This window comes from Cydia amplana, chromosome 15 (genome assembly GCF_948474715.1).
Source record: "Cydia amplana chromosome 15, ilCydAmpl1.1, whole genome shotgun sequence".
NCBI lineage: Eukaryota > Metazoa > Arthropoda > Insecta > Lepidoptera > Tortricidae > Cydia > Cydia amplana.
Window position 1 is genome coordinate 5,859,037 of NC_086083.1, and position 11,069 is coordinate 5,870,105.

Sequence of the window (11,069 nt, forward strand, 5' to 3'; positions counted from 1 at the left end):
TGAGGAATGCTACGTTAACATCGATGGACGTAGAGAGATCTTTCTCGACACACAAATGGATTTTTCACAAGTTGAGAAATCGTATAACGCCAGGGAATATGGAACAAATTGCCATAGTGTATGCTTTTCATAATCTTGACAACCATTTCACATCAGATGAAGATAACATGCAAGATTTTGAAACTTTAATTCCAGTTGCAAGTTGTTCAAGGTCTTGAATACATAATCATTTTAGTTAAATAGTAAAATTTATTTACATGTAATATTTTGAAATCTACATAATATATGGCTTTATCACATTGAAGTATAATGTACTACGTACATAGAACAGACGGCACGAACAAAATCAAGGTAGCAAGCGCGGTAGTGCGGGGCGCGGGGAGGGCGGCTAACTAGACATACGATATCACCGTCGCAGACACTTGTTTATATTCTGCCTAAATAATTAGGTACCTACGGGAACGTGGATGATACATTTTTTAATATTAAGATTATCAAGTTATATGAATATTGTCTGTTTATTTTTAGTTTATAAAAATAAATGGTCAATTTTAATTAGGTAAGTGTAGTATTTATTACACTTACCTCTGAGGTATGTAGTCGCCATCAGATATATCAGAGCGGCCAGGGTGCTCACGAACATCTGAGCAGGCCTCTATTGTCATGGCGTTAGAGTGCATGTTCAGATATTTTTGAGCACCGTGGCCGCTCTGATACAACTGATGGCGACTGTACATATATTAACTGGTTCAGGGGGTCATGGAAAGCTTTTTGCTTTTATAAAAAAAAATGCCGTATAGTTTTGTAGTAATATTATTTTTATTTAATTACCCTTAAACAATATAAGTTATGTTAACTTTTGCATAAAATAAGACAAATTATCACTTTCAAAATTCAAGGATAGTTTTTTCATAGTTTACCTTTTTTCATCCATTAACTGTCAGTTCTTTTCTAAATAATGTGTACAAATATTATATTCCGCTTTAAAAAGAAACATCACCTTTTACTATAGCTGGTCAAGCAGATCTTGTCAGTAGAAAAAGGCGGCAAATTTGAAAAATGTAGGCGCGAAGGGATATCGTCCCATACAAAATTTGAATTTCGCGCCTTTTTTTACTGACAAGATTTCCTTGACCAGCTACATCCACACAATGTACACAATGTCACGTCTCTTAATTTTTAGTCTATGACAAATGACGCAACATGGCGTCCACTAAACATTTTGTTCAAATTAAGATTTAAAATGATTATAGAGTTACTTACCGATGGAAAGTTACTCCTTTGCACTTCGACGTATTGCTTGAATTATTAGTGCAATATCGCAGCACACACGAGAGCATATTTACCGAGTTTTTACACTGTTTCGTTTTAAAACAAATACGACTGCGTCGCTTTAGAATTCGCAAGCGACTGAGTGGCGTGCGGCCGGCCGGCCGCAGTTGAACGGAACACAGTAGTGATGGGCGATGTCTCCTCTATACGTTAGTAATAATAGCTCAATGCTTTATCATTCAGTTATTCATTTATTCAAATAAAAAAAATACAATGGCGACTCCACTGCACTACTTGTGCTAAAAATGCCACCAGAATCCTAACCCTAGTAATAAGTTTGTCTCTAAAAGATATTTTAAAAATCATTGTTTTGTAACAGCAAAATTTTATTCATCCGTTTCCCAATACAAATAATACACGGTCCGTGGTCGTTTGATACCCTTATCGCCATCTAGTGAGCGCAAACGTATACTCGCGCAGCGCACTGTCGATATGAACATGGTCCGGGTTGCTAGATTAAAAATAATTTCGGTACCTTTCTACATTTCGGGCAAAGAGTAGTATAATATATATATGAGAAAGAGAGCCCTCTCGTGGAACTTTTTTGTATCCATTATGAAGCGCTATCTGTAAATCTGAACACACAATATTAACGTCAATATTCATACCTACAGGGCCTGTTTACACATTGATTAATGTTTAATATGAGTTCATACATTTGCTACAAATGTATAAACTCACACTAAACATTAATCAATGTGTAAACAGGGTCATATATAATTTGTTATATCAAGAGTTTTGCTCTTCTTACCCATTAATCAACAACTTTATTATAATATTTGCTTGCTATAGGTATATATTGGCAAGCAGATATTTTAAAGTCCAACAGGTAACGTAAGTACAATACAATGATATCCAAGAATGATTTTAACAAGAAAATTATAATAAAGTAGCTTATTAAATACCGGATTAAATAAAATAACAAGGTAAGTATAAATGGGAAAGAAAAGATAGTTGATATTTCATAATTTAAAATTCAAAAGTTTATTACACAAGTCACATTTACCTATACAGAAGTTTATCTACTACACATGTTGATATAACATTTACATGATGATAACATGGCAACAGATACAAATACCTACAGGAGCCTATACCTGGGTAAACATAACGTTATTGTATGCTGTAATAAACTATATTATACAAACGTAAAAGAAAACTTCGCAACTGATACATGTACAGGAGCCAATACCTGGGTAAACATAACGTTATTGTATGCTGTAATAAACTATATTATACAAACGTAAAAGAAAACATCGCAACAGATACAAGTACAGGAGCCAATACCTGGGTAAACATAACGTTATTGTATGCTATAAAGTCCTGACTGACTAATATCAAAGCTCAGCCCAAACCCTTTGACCTAGAAAACTGAATTATTGGCAATCGGTTGTTTAAAATTAACGCATTCACTGTCAGCAACCCGCCAGGTGGGTGCACTATCCGTAGTCGATTTTCGCTACATACGGTTTTTCCCATGTTATCGGCTACGCTCGTAGCGCGTAGCAAGCGCTGGCACCGAAAGTGTTAAGGGCTCATTTAGACGGTGCGAGAACTCGCATGCGAGTTTCCTTACATTGCGTTATTTGATCGGTCGGCTGAATTGATGTTACATTAATGGTCCGCAATGTAACTAAAATCTCATACGAGTTCACACATGAGCCCTTAGTTTGGAGACGTGAAAGGTACTGCCTCATCATTTTCCGCGCGTAATCCGGGCTTTTTGCCACGGCTCAATGGGAGCCTGTGATCCGCTTGTTAAGTAATCCCATGAATCGGCGTAGGCATTCGTTTTTAAGAAAGTGACTGCAATCTGACCTTCCAACCCAAAGGGTAAACTATATCGGTAGGTACCTTCACCGAAAAACGACTGACAAATATCAAATGCTATTTCGCAAATATTAAGTTTCGAAAATCTCATTGATACCAGCTGAATTGAAAAACTCAGTCAGAATTTGAGGCGTCTACACACACACACAGTACACAGTCTGTCAGCAGGTTCTTTTGAAGCCATTGTTTTTTTTAATTTTAACGGATATAATTGTATTTATGCCACTGGTCAGTTTAATTTGGCGTTTAATGGCTTTGCCAGATGGCAGTGAAAAATATTCACACAACAGCCTGTAGCACTTTGGACTCTTTTTGTAAAGCGACATTGTCAGTATTTTTTTTCTAATGAATAGCGTCGTCCTTTAGGTTGCTTCGTTGATTGTTTTTGCATGTTCACTAAAAGCCGAGCTGGTTTCGTCATGTGCCGCACTACTGTCTGGTACATTTGGTGAGCTTGTTCCAATCGTTGCTTGTATGAAAGTTCCCTTTTGCGCAAACGGTTAACTTCCATTTGAAATTGTTTTACCTTAAGCTGCACCTCAATTTTCTTCGAACCTGAAAGAAAACAAAATTATAATTTTAAGTACCTTTAATTTTTAATAACTTTTGGCTTTGGTTTGTCACTATACATTTATAGTTATTTGTTTTACAAGGGGGCAAAGTTGTTGTTTAACCGCTCGTGCTAATATTGATACCCGACCAAGCGAAAGATTCTTGAGAGTTGCGAGGGTTTCAAAGCACGAGGGTTAAACAAAATTTGCCCCCGAGTGAAACACAAAATTTTTCACCACACCAACCCGAAGCAAATATTAAATGTAAAATATCAAACCAAATCACATTCAAATGTTCGAATGTTATTAAATATTTATCATCCAAAATCATCAATTAAAAGTCAATTCTACCAGCAAACATAAGAAAACAACTGAAAATTTGCATTTGATTACTTTGCCTCACATGTGATTTACTGATAGCAAAGTGCAATTTAGCTATCCGTTTTTGAAGTGCAAAGTAAGCCTTTCCTAGCTGGTGTGGTGAAAAGTTTGTTATGTCATCAAATTTAGTATTGATACATTTTTTTATTACCGACTGTATTTTTATCTCTACAATTATCTTTCACGGATTGAGAAAATTATAAATACACCATATTTACGAGTTACATTTATTTCTTACCTAGTTCCTATGCTCAGCTTTGGTTTTCATCATCAGATCGAATCGATCTCTTCATAATAAATATAACCTATTAAGTACCTACATTATATTGATATACACAATCAGTATGACATTATAACTTATAAATATTTTTAATTACCGTGATCCAATGTCCTTCTTTTCGAACGGGTCATCCCACTATAATTATGTTCTGCCAATACAGAAGACTCTGCAGTAGTTATGTTGTTGATGGTAGGCATCTCAGAATGTTGTGTGGCAGGTGTCACTAGAAGAATACAAAGAAATATACAAAATCATTGTTTACGCGCGTACTTCAGAACTTAGGAGATCTTAGAATTCTATCGAGACTCCAGAAAAATAAATACTAACAAATATTTTCTATTCATGTTTCTCACATACGTATATGTATTTTAATCACTACATAGTATAAAACAAACTCGCTTCCCGCTGTCTGTCTGTCTGTGTGTATGCTTAGATCTTTAAAACTACGCAACGGATTTTGATGCGGTTTTTTGATAGAGTGATTCAAGAGGAAGGTTTATGTATAATTTGTTAACCACAGCAAAGCCGGGGCGGGTCGCTAGTTAATAATAAATTATGGTGATTGAATCCATTTTTATCTAGAAACAAAATACCTACAGAAAATACAGCTTTTATCGCTAAGGGCCCTATCATACTGGCGATTAGCGAGACTCACCGAGAAAATGCTAACAAAGACAATTATAGGTACCTATATGTATTGCATTGTCACCCGACTTACTTAAGTACCTATGTGAACTTTCAGCTCAACCGAATGATGGGAAGTGGGTCTAGTTTAGCTTGCAAGATTGCTGCAGTAGGTTGGGCCATGCTCAGTGTAGGGCTCCGTAGTTACCTTCTGTCAAAAAAAAGTCGGCATCATTGATTTTTGTATCCATAGGTACCGAATTGCAGCTTTCTAGTACTAAGGCGCACGGCACACTGCATCCGATTCCGACAAGCGGGATGTGGTTATAATACGCGCATAGCGTTGTCTCGCTCAAAAATCAGAGCGACGTGCTAATTGGGTGCAGTGTAAATAGTGTAATGCGCCTTACGATCACGTAGCAAATCCACAGACGGACAGACACAGACAGACAGGCAGACAGACAGATATAGCGAAACCATAAAAATTTATGCTTCCTCGGTATGTATCTAGTTGACACATAACCCTAAACAATGAAAAATATTACACAACTTTGGGAACAAATCAAATTATTTTAGGAAGCGCTGATGGCCTAGCGGTATGAGCATGCAACTTGCAATCCGGAGGTTCAAACCCCGGCTCGTACCAATGAGTTTTTCGGAACTTATGTACGAAATATCATTTGATATTTACCAGTCGCTTTTCGGTGAAGGAAAACATCGTGAGGAAACCGGACTAATCCCAATAAGGCCTAGTTTACCCTCTGGGTTGGAAGGTCATATGGCAGTCGCTTTCGTAAAAACTAGTGCCTACGCCAATTCCTGGGATTAGTTGCCAAGCGGACCCCTGGCTCCCATGAGCCGTGGCCAAAATGCCGGGACAACGCGAGGAAGAAGTCACATACTATGTATTTCAGTTTATAATGAAATAAAATATAATGCTCTTTTTTCATTTTAATATCATGAATATATAGAAACCATCATATACCTGGCACAGAAGCAGAATGAAAGGCGTGCTGATAGCCCATTCTAGGAGCAAAATGTTGGGCGCTGGATGGATGTGCCTGCCCTGGAAGTATTATAAAGCTTATTTTTATAAAAAAACTCCAACGTAATAATCGCTACAACTTATGCCATAAAGGGTCACTCTTCTGTAGACTTAGGTATCATCAAAACTAAGTATACTTTTTCTTAGCAATAGAAAGTAGGTAAGCGATCTTGAAGTGTCTTTACTGTCTTTCTTATTAAAAACACTCTTGAAAAATAAGTCACAGCAAATATGTAGGTAACAATTATATTATAAACTAGCGACCCGCCCCGGCTTCGCACGGGTTAACAAATTATACATAAACCTTCGTCTTGAATCACTCTATCTATTAAAAAAAACCGCATCAAAATCAGTTGCGTAGTTTTAAAGATCTAAGCATACAGAGAGACAGACAGACAGGGAAGGTACTTTGTTTTATAGCGGCAACAGAAATACATCATCTGTGAAAACTTCAACTGTATAGCTATCACGCTTCATGAGATACAGCCTGGTGACAGACAGACAGATGGACGGACAGACAGACAGACAGAAAGACAGAGAGACAGACAGACAGACGGCAGACGGACAGACAGACGGACAGCGAAGTCTTAGTAATAGGGTCCCGTTTTTACCCTTTGGGTACGGAACCCTTAAAACAAATCAAGGACTATCTACAGGGCTTAAATCACCCCTTAACCCCCTAGCCTCTCAGACCATGACTCGTCAAGCCCCAACTCCCCAACCCCCAACTCAAACCCCTCAAACACCACCCTGCCTTCAGACTTCACCTCCCACACCTACCCTTCACCTCTCAGTCTCTTTAGTCATTTCCAATACCTACTACCTTACCTACATCCAAAATCATAATTCATAATAAACCTTTCATAAGAGGGAATTAAGTTCCACATATAGTCCTTGGTGCACTCAATCAGATTGGTAGTTATCCAGAGTACATGCTTGAGTTACTTTATAAGACACCGAAATCACCATACACGTGCCTTTCAAAATCAAGGAGTTGCCTGAGTTGCCTCAATTCCTCGTGAACTCCATCACCATCACCTTGGAGGTAACTTCTTTCAAGTAAAAAACATCATTATCTTTATCATTATTCATTATCATCAAAAAAATCATCATCGACTTCAAGTATGGACTCGCGCGCGAGAACGCAGCTCATGCTTCACTTCATCAAATTGGTGGTTTGCGAGAGAAAATTCTCGAATTGCTTAAGAAAACAACCAAATCACCATACACGTACCTTAAAAATTGAGGACCTCCTTTCAAACTAAAAATAATTAAGTACTCAAATCGGATCACGGATGTCGGAGTAAGTAATCGGCGAACATACATAACAAATAACCGCAACCGAATACAGAACCTCCTACTTCTGGGAAAGGAAGTCGGTTAATAAAAAAAGACACACAAAGCGCTTTATTCTCCTATGTTAGAACAGGCGTGGCTCACTCCGCGATGACATCGCGTCACGTCACTACGAGTACATGCGGCCTACGCCGATTTTGGTGTCTAGCCATAATACACGCGCACCGCTACGGAACGGACGCCAGGGCTAGTTACTTAGTAAACTGGGTGCCTAGCCAAGATGCCTATTTTTACCCTTGTCTTAATTATGTTCCTATCTTTTTACTGCCAATTTATCTCAAATTAGTGCACTAATTAGAAACAACTTCAGCTCAAGTAGAAAATTTAAAGATAGATATCAATTGTAGGTATTCCTTTTTTCCTACCTACCTATTAAGTATTATATGCCTGCCTATCACATGCACAGATGTACATGCACGCACACACACACACACACACCCATACACCCCCCCACCCCCCCCCCCCCACACACACACACACACACACACACACACACACGTTCTTATTATTCTATTGCATCTTAAGTAAGACATGAAATGATAACAGATGGACTGAGACATCACTTGAGTTAATACCTACTTTTATTAGTACAGTTAGTACGTGAGTGAAAGGATCGTTATTTACCTGGGGCAGAAGTAGCGAAATTAAAGGTAGGTTGATTGTTTATTTCAGGAGAAGTATGTTGGGCGCTGGAGGTGCCTGAAAAAGCATATTAAACGTATGTTTACACACAAACCTTATTTTAAATATACATATTTAAATCATTTCAACGAGGGTGCGAAGTGTTACCTAGGGTAGGCAACGTGTACGTACCTACGTAACACCTCTGAAGTTTCAGGTATCCATATAGGCTATGGTGACTGCTTACCATCAGGCGGGCTGTATGCTTATTTGCCACCGACGCATTATTTAAAAAAAGCCTTTCAATGGGTGGAAAAACAGGTTTGTTACGCAGCTACCAAATCCTCGACCGCGTGATTCTTGGGGAAGGTTTAGGTGTATAATTTTCATTTCTCATGCTCTGAAAGAGGGTCATTGTTGTTCTAAAAGGTGTGCAGAAAGTGATACGTTTCTGCACTAGAGCATTAACACATTCACTGCCACTGACGCACATGTGCGTCGACCGTCATACAAGTTTGTTCCTAGGCCACTCCCTCTGGCAGTGAATGCGTTAACTTTCCAAGGACGATTTTTTTAATTTTTTTTATATAAATAATTGAAATTTAGTTTTAAATAGATTTGCAATTTCCGTTCTGATTTTTAACCCTGCATTCCATAAATAACGATTCTTTAACCTAAATTGTTAATTCAAAGTACCCTCTAGAAACAGTATAAAAACGTATACAGTACTACTCAGTCATGTTTTTTTTAAATCACATGCATTTTACTTTCCTCGTTATCGAAATGAAAAGTAGAGTGTTTAATTAACAATCTAGTTATGAATATGGATGGTTTGTGATTTACCTGACGTAGAAGCAGCAGAATGAAAGGTGGCTTGAATGTCAGATAGGAGCAGAATCTTGAAAGGTGGTTGTGCCTGAAAGTGTATTAAAATTATGATTGTTTAAATTTTATTGCACCAACAAAAAACTTTGCATACGCGTTCAATTCCGCGACCCGCTAGGCGGGTTTTCTGTGTGTAGTCAATTTGACTACATAGACCTACTACAATCTTTCTCATGCTGTTGGCTACGCCTGCGCTCGTAACGCGTAGCTCGCGCTGGCAGAGTCATCTGCAAAGAAAGGTAATCTCCCTGCATAGAAGTTAGTATGCAAAGGTGCTAAGCGAATAGGTAAGTACATACTATTGCTGACTGTACAAAAGGTATATCATATCCAAAATGGTTGCATAATTTCAGTTCCACATGTAGGTGCATTGTAAATTACAATCGTGGACAGCTTTTGACGACCTGTCTGGCCTAGTACGTAGTGACCCGGTCAGACTGTACGAAAGGGGGGGCTAGGACTTAGAATTTTTTTTGACAAAGTGGTATCATTATGACACTATTTTTAAATGATTGTAATGTGTAGATCACGTCAAAATAAGCATCTTTTATTGGAAAAACTTTTCTCTAAAATAAAAAATGGCCGAGTTAGACGCGACCAAAGATTGATGTTTTTAAAGGGCGCTGGGTCTTGTAAAATTGTATTATTATAAGAACGTCGGTTCTGGCGCTTCGCCGGCCGCTGCCGCGGCACGCTCGCTTCGCTCGCTCGGCTCGCGCGCTGTATGGTCGCAGTTCTACCTAACACTCCTCCTCGCTTCGCTCGTCGTCGTACCTACTCCGACCTGCCTTAAAAGCCTGGCCTGCCTTAAGCTCTATCTCCGCCATTTTCAGTTTTAGTAAAAAGTTTTCCAAGTAAAAGTTGCTTATTTCGATGTGTTCTATACATTAAAGTCCCAGCTGCCTTTAAAAATGTCAATCTTTGGAGGCGTCTAACTCGGCCATTTTTTATTTTAGAGAAAAGTTTTTCCAATAAAAGATGCTTATTTTGACGTGATATACACATTACAATCATTTAAAAATAGTGTCATAATGACACCACTTTGTCAAAAAAAAATCTAAGTCCCAGCCCCCCCTTTGCTACAGTCCAACCCTGTTGCTGAGTCATGGATGCTTTCTATGTATTTTTAAGTATTTATAGGTATATAAAAGTTTATACATGTCATTGTCTAAGTACCCACAACACAAGCCTTATTGAGCTTACTGTGCGACTATTTGTGTAATTATGTTCTGTAATATTTATTTATTATTACATAGGTATTTTATTTATTTACATGCAATCTTTTGATAATTATGAGTAAAAGTTTAGCATACTTAGTATAGTGATTTAGGCTTCAAAACTGCCATCCAGGCATACTAGCTGTGTGGCTGTGTAGCTGTGTGGTTATAGTGTTATTATTGACTTACCAAGTAGACATAGCGTCGGTACTGCTATTGCATTCAGTGGCTTAAAGCGATTTTTATGTTCATCTGTAAAATGAAGATCACAAATCCTCTTGACCCTCTTCTTCTTATAAAATTCATAATCTGACGGGGTATCCAACTTGCCCCCAATAAGCTTAACCCAAACTTTAAAACGCTCAGGGTATTTGTCTGGATTTGGACAGACGTGCATCACCGCATCTGAAATAAGTTGATTGTGGACTTCGTGGAGACCTCTCTGCTCTCGTAACATACACGGCTGAAATAACACACAATTGACCACGAAACACAATTACACGCAGCAGGTCGGGAATCTACCCGCCATGGTTTTTTCTGAATTATCTTGTAAAGTTCTCAGCGACTGTGATGGCGTATGAAAACTTTGTTTCTTTTAACATTGTACAACCGAAAGTATTTTTTATTTATCTGAATTATGTTGTAGTACAATAAATACGAAAATATTATATTTTGAGTTTTATTTGACAAAAATGTTTTTTATTGTGACAATCGTCTCCATGGCAACGATGGCCATAAAATACTCTGTTCTATTAAAGGTTTTTTGTTTGTTGCATGTCCTAGATACGAGACTTTTAAGACGTTCTGAGGAAATAAAATGTAGCCATATTTAAAAAAAAAGTTTAGTGTTCAATGATAAAGGTGGTGCTATTTTTTTGAATAAAGGGCTTTATATGTGACTGTCCCCCCCCTGATTTCGGGTCTTTTTTTAATCGCAGGTCGTTTTT